Below are 7,037 nucleotides of genomic sequence, written 5' to 3'. Positions count from 1 at the left end.
GATCGGACGAAGAGGGACGGCTGGTTCGGCTGCGATCCGACTCGGGGATCCTGCTTTACCCGTACTCCACCGCGGGAACCTCGGTCGCTCGTATCCGGCCACGCCCTCAGTAACGCGTCCGGGTCGTCTCTCGGCTCGTCCGGCCTTAGAAACGGTCCGGGGGCGTTACAATGAGAGTCTCCTCTGACTCTTCGGTCTCCAACCGGTTGATAAGCTGCTCAAATTCCTCATAGTATTCTTCGACCGTCTTATTTCCCTGCACCAACTTACGAAAACGTTTTTGTAAGTCCCTATGGAAATAAGTAGGCACATACCTCTTTCTTAGACAGAACTTCATTTCGTTCCATGTTCGTATTTGGTCATAATGGTGCCTTCTTCGGTCGGCTACATCTCTATCCCACCAAGCCAAAGCGTTGTGGGTGAATTGGGCCGCAGCAAACGTCACTCGCTTCTGGTCGTTGTAGTTATAACAAGAGAAGATGTTTTCCACCCTCTTCTCCCAATCAAGGTAGGCGTCGTGATCGACACGTCCGGCAAAGGTAGGCGCCGTAAGCTTCGGGTCGACCATTTGGTGGGGTGGATTGTCGTCTCTCTCCCGTCCTCTATGAACCGGGTCTCACCTTTGGGGTCCGACATGGGGTTCTCCCTGTTCGTACACGCCTTCATTCGGTGCTCGAGGAGGAGGTTGTTGGTTCCGGATTGGGTTGATGACCCGGGGTTGCTCGAGACGGGTCATGCGGTCTCCAAACGTTTGGAGGGTGGCTTGGATAGCAGCTAATGTGGCTGCAATAGGATCCAAGGGAGCTTCGGTGTTGTTCTCCATCTGTGTATGCAAAAGAAGTGACAAAAATAGCAAGTATCAACGAACGGATAATAAACAAAATCGAACAAGAACAAACTGAAAATTGACAATTTCTTCTTTTTTTTTTTGAACTTAACTAACGATTAACTCAAACAACTACAAGATTACCACTAACTATTTTTTTTTTTTTTTTTTATTTAAATATAAGTGATGCAAATCGAGACTAGCAACCTAACAATCGAAAACAAGTGCAACTACGAGATACTATTTCTTTTTTTTTTTTGACTTAGAATAAACGAAACAATAGCTAAGGGGAATGGAGATGGAGTGATACAACCTAGGGTGTAGAACCTTTCGGCTCTGATACCAGATGATATACGCTCCAAGGGTCACACGTACGCACGAACTAGGGTCGATCGAGTTGGCCTTCGCTCTCTCTCGATAAAACCGCAAACAAGATGAAACTCAATGGAACAAGATAGCTTAGGGGAAGCAAGGGGGTTCGATCAACCAAGTAACTAGCTCACACGGATTGATTCAAGGGGAAACCACTCAAGAATACTCGTGTAAGAACTCTCAACTCGCAAACGGCGCAAGAGAAGAAAATGCAACTTTATTGATCTAGGTTAAAAACGTGACTACAAGGCTGCGAATGGGACTTTATTAATAGTCCTTCAGCCATGACCTTCGAGGGTCGAGATTCAATCTCAAATAAACTAACGGTTACAAAATAAAGTAAGAAAAACAACCAAAAAAGGAAACTTGTGTCATTCGCACAAGTGAACCCTCTCCACAAGTCGGAGGCTTAGGTTCGACTCTCTAGGACTTAGACTCAATGAAATAAAACAAGCAAATGTTCGGTTGATAGGTCCTGCAAAAACACTTAAGAGAAAATGGAAACAATGAAAACCGAACTTACCTTATTCGGAGGAATGAGAGGCCACGTAGTTGTCTCTGGTTCTCCTTCTTCTTCTTCACCTTGCTTCTTGTTCTCTAGGCAGTCTTTCACTTCATACGAGCCTATACGGCCTTGTCCTACATTCTCGGTGTTACGGGCTTCGGACATGCCGTTACGGCGGTAGTAGGGCTCCTCTCGATCATCTCCCAATCCGTCTCGGTCGTGGGCATTTCGGCTTCGATCGTTGTCTCCAGAAACATCACTTATCGAGTGATTATCGAAGCCCAAGTTGTTTGGATCAACTTGGTTCGAGACTTCGCTCCGTACAAGCTTTCCGGCGTCCGGGGGTGGTACTTGTCGAGCTTCTTCATGTTCTGCGGGTTGTTTCTCCAAACGCTCTCGATCAAAGCTTTTAAAATTAGCACTTTGTGGATGAATCTCGAATCCCTTGGTGTTTGGTGGTGGGTCGTCCGGGTCGATCGTTCGGGCGTTCGTGTCGTCGATGCCGGGTGACGATGCTCGATCGACTCGTGTTTCTAGGGGGTTTCCTGCAAAACCGGCTCGATCGTTAGTCCTAAAATATGGACTTGGTCGATGAAACTTACCTCGGTTGGTCTGTTCTCCATCGTTGGGTCGATGGAACTTGTTGAGGCTTCCACTCGCGTCCGGGGGTCGAGGGTCGGCCGATAGAATATCCATTTGGCCGGTTGCGTTGATCAGGGCCTCAACTCCTTCATTGAATGTTTTTCTTAGCTTCCTCGTACGTGAACGGGTCATTGGTCCAGCTATGACCGTCGGGATTGTTGGTGTCGGGTCACTCGTTACCGGTTCGTGGCCGTCCGTCGAGCACTCGTCGATGTCCGGTTCTATGTCCTCATCCTAACCAGCATCATTATCCGTTAGCGTTTGGTGTTCTTGACGGTGAGAATGATGCGAGTTGGAATTGGTTTATGGAGATGTTGAAAACTGTTATTAGAGACTCCTCTGAAATAGTCTTTATGACTGACAGAAATGCTGTGTCTTGTTGTTTCTTTTGAAATTAAGACTCATTGTTTAATGTGCTTTAGTTTAAGTCAAAGTTGTGTGTGTTTAATTCTATGTGAACTCTATGTAGTGTGTGTTACTAGTATTACTATGCCAAACCGCAGTCAAGTTTTACTAGTATTACTATGACAAACCGCAGTCACGTTTTACTCAGTTTTACTAGTATTACTATGACAAACCCAGAAATCGTATTCTAGTTATACTCAGCATTACTAGTATTAATATGACAAAGTTATACTTAGTATTACCTAGTTATACGTATTATTACCTAGTAATTCTAGTTTTACCAAATCCTTAGAAAATCTGAAATCGTACTAAGTAATTCTACTAATACCAAATCCTGAAAATAAGTTAAGTTTACACAACCAAAAACACAATCATAAAACAAATAACATAACCAAGTTCACAACCATCTTCACAACCATCTCCACAACCACATTTAGTTTTTCTTCGACCTTGTCTTCGGTCTTGAACCGGGTTCTAGGGGGGCTAGTCGTTTCTCACATTTCTTCTTCTTCGTCTTCTTATGCTCCCCCGCTGTTTCTTCATCTTCTTCCGTTCTCTTCACGGAAGCTTCCAATTCATTAAACCGTTTCTCAAGTCCATCTAACTTCTCGAAAATGATCTCAAACTTCGAACTCACTTCTTCTTGGAGGGTGTTGACCTGAGCCTCTAGAGTATTGAAGGCTATTCTCGGTGTAGGAAGGGCATCTTCGTTTTCTGACCGGGCCACCACATCTTCATCGAACATCTCTTCGAAAAACACACCCTTACCTTTCGAAATGAGCTTCATCCAACTCTCAACCACAACATCATGCACATCATCATCTTCGTGACCCTCGTCGATGATTTCTTCCAACAGTTGAGATTCTTCATCGGTAGATTCTATGATAGAGACAATATCCTGTTTAAACAAAAGAAAACACACACACATTAAAAACACCCAAGTACTATTTAAAGTTTAGATGAATTGGACAACTAACCTTAGTTTGACCGAGAACGTCATTTAGCTTCTTGAGAGGAAACCCTTTCATCGCCCCTTTCTTGAATGTCCTCCTACACATCCGGGGACACTCTATGTCCGTGTCTGGCCTAAATTCAATGAATTCATTACCGAATGTAGGAATTGCCTCAAAAGCCAATAACTACACAACATATATAATTCATGTTAGCACAAAAAAAGTTAACAATCACAATGAAATTCGATTAGACAAACCACTAACCTCCATCGGGATACAAAATCCCGGAACCGGCCAAATTGCTCCTTCTTTCTCCACCACCCCATCAAAATGGCGCATAGTGTGCGAGATGGACTTGATCATGTGCTCAAACGAGTACCTTCCCCAAGGAAAGGTAGCACAAAACTGCAGATCGTTAACCGCTCATAGACATAGGCTATCTATGGGCGTTGCTAACTTACCCAAGTTCTTGGTGTCCCCGACAAGGATACTCACTAAAAAGTAGAGTACCATCATCTTCAACCTGTCATGAGTACTATCCGGAACCATCGTCTGTAGTTTTTCCTTGACGTCTTCCAATCTTACCCTCCTAAGGTTCCTGAAGTGCTTCCTCTTGAACCTTTCACTTCCCGCGTTCATGTAACCCTCCGGATAGGCACGACAATGCAAACCCGACATTAAAGCATGCTCTCTCAATCCATACCGGATTGGGACACCGTTTACCACGAACCAAACTTCCTTCTTTTTCTCTATGCAAGCCGTACGAAGAAGGAGCATCCACATTCCCATAACCTTGTGGTTTGGGTCCTTTTCAAGTGGAATATGTGCTTGAACTGCATATGGTCTTCAAACCACTCCTTCTCACTCTTCGTCATAGGAATATCCAACCCTTTTTCTAGTACATACAAAGTTTCATGGATATGGCACCTTGTCGATAGCTTTATCTTCTTGTTGTATTGACTCGATGGGAAGTACATTCTTAACGGCTGCATTGGTGTCTCGTCGTCAGAATCCTGCAAAAAAATAGTAATATTGTCTCAGTTCTACCAGTTTTACACACACAGTTTTACCAGTTGTACCTAGTTTCACTAACACAGACAGTTCTACCATTTATACCCAAACGGTTGTACCCAGTTTTACCTAGTTTTACAACACAGTCAGTTTTACTTATAGTTCTACCAGTTTTACTTAACCGGTTTTACCGAGTTACACCTAATTTCACAACACTACCAGTTTTACAGCTAGTTCTACCAGTTATACATGCATAGTTCTACCTACTTTTAACGAAATACCATACATCAATTGAATCAAACACCAAATCGTTTAAGACCCTTACATCGTTTTCATTCGAGTTGGTTCCCGAATTGGAGCTTTCCTCGTCATTATCTCCATCTTTCTCTTTAGAACCTTCTTCTTGTTCTTCTTCTTCTTGTTCATCTTCTTCTTGTTCTTCTTCTTCTTGTTCTTCTCCTTCTTCTCCTTTTTCTCCTTCTTCTTCTTCTACTTCTTCTCCTTCTCCATCACTATCCGATGAGGATCCTAGAGTTTCACTACTCTCCTCACCGTCTCCTATTAAAACAACACTCTCCGATTTTTCTAACTCCTTCTCGCCGCCGGTCTCCTCCTCCGCAACAACCGCCGGCGCCTCTGGTAAATCGGCCAATGCTCCTTCTTCCTCGTTTGCCAATGTTCCTTCTTCCTCGTTTACTTCTGGAGATGTCGCATTCTCCCCGGCCGGTGGAGAATTCTCATCCGCTGAGACAAATTCTTCTTCCCCCCCTTTCTCTAGTTCTTCCTCCCCCCTTTCTCTAGTTCTTCCTCCTCCCCTTTCTCCGGTGGACTAGGTTCTTCGCCCGCCGCTGTTGCTTGTTCCTCTGAGTCTACTTCCGCCGGCGCCGGTGCCGGCAACACCTCTTCCTCTTTCTCTTTAACTTCATCAATCTCTTTCGTCTTTGTCCTTCGTGTTTCAACCATTCTTCGAACCAAACAAGAATTCAACTTCGAAATCCTATGAGAATTCGTTCTCTCACTCTCACACTTAGACGAAATCGCGAGCAAAGAAGAAGAGAAGAAGTTGAGAAGAAGTTGAGAGAAAATAAGAGAAACGGTTCGATCTTTTAGGTTTTTCAATTTTAAAAATTTCTTCTTTTTTTTAAGTTTTTCGGGTTTGGTTGTGGGTTTGGGTATGGATTCGGGTAGACCCCAGGTTGAAGATAGTAATTTTCAAGTTTTGTTTGGGGTACTGTAGTAATTCTTTCAGTTTTCGAATTAAATAAAATACAAAAACAAAATAAACAATAGAAGGGGAGATCGGAGTTTCCTTCTTCCCAAATAAGGGCACACGAGACGATTTCTTTAACATTGATAACGCTAGATTAATGGGAGTTTAACAAATATTAATTATAATGATAATAATTTAGTTTTAAAATATATAAATCTTCTATTTTTAAGGTTGTCTGTATCGACCGTATATAGAAAACTTAGGTCCTATACCGCCTCTTTATTTATATAAATAGCTTGCTTGGTATCCTCTTTATTTATTTTTTCGCTTTGTATTTTTTTTTGGCTATGTATATTAATGAATGGTATTTATTGTAATCACAGGTTGTGTATATGGAAGCAAAAAACAATGCATGATATCTAATCTACCTCTAATATGCGCTTTTTGATTCACACGTTTTATAATTGTTTGGGTGTACTAATACTGTTTTTATATATATTTTTTTAAATGAACGAATTAGTGTATTTCAGGATAGCACTGATGAGTTTTTTTTTTTTAATATTAGCCATAAATGTTTTTAATGCAAAGAAGTTAGTTTCTTCTCTAGATTGATTACGTAGGTATCTATATATATAAAGTTAGCTTTTTCTCTCTTCTCATGATGCCACCTAAGCATCCACTTAAGCCACATTTTTGTTTAAACATTAAAATAAATTTAAAACATTCATTTAGTGCATATTTATGTTTCTTATTTAATTAATAGAAAGTTTATATAAATAAAATAATTATGTAAAAATAATGAAATGTTAAAATAAGAAAAACAATACTTTAATTTTTTATTAGTGGTAATAATATAATTCAACTTTCATTTTAAATTGATCATAATTTAATATTTTAAATATGTTACTGAGTTTTAGAATGGAAGTAAAATTTAAATTTATGGTAGACTAAAACAACATTATGTAATTGTATATATAAAATTATAAAGAGGAAAAATAAAATGAAAGTGAAATATTAGTTTATAACATGAACAAAAAGAAAAAAAATGATATTTCATAAATTGAATCAAATGCTTTTAATCCAAATTTGAGTATTGAAAGATAATAATTAAAG

The sequence above is a fragment of the Capsella rubella genome, unplaced genomic scaffold (genome assembly GCF_000375325.1).
Source record: "Capsella rubella cultivar Monte Gargano unplaced genomic scaffold, Caprub1_0 scaffold_3, whole genome shotgun sequence".
NCBI classification, from domain to species: Eukaryota; Viridiplantae; Streptophyta; class Magnoliopsida; order Brassicales; family Brassicaceae; genus Capsella; species Capsella rubella.
The sequence above is the reverse complement of the archived record's forward strand: the minus strand, read 5'-3'. Positions refer to the sequence as shown.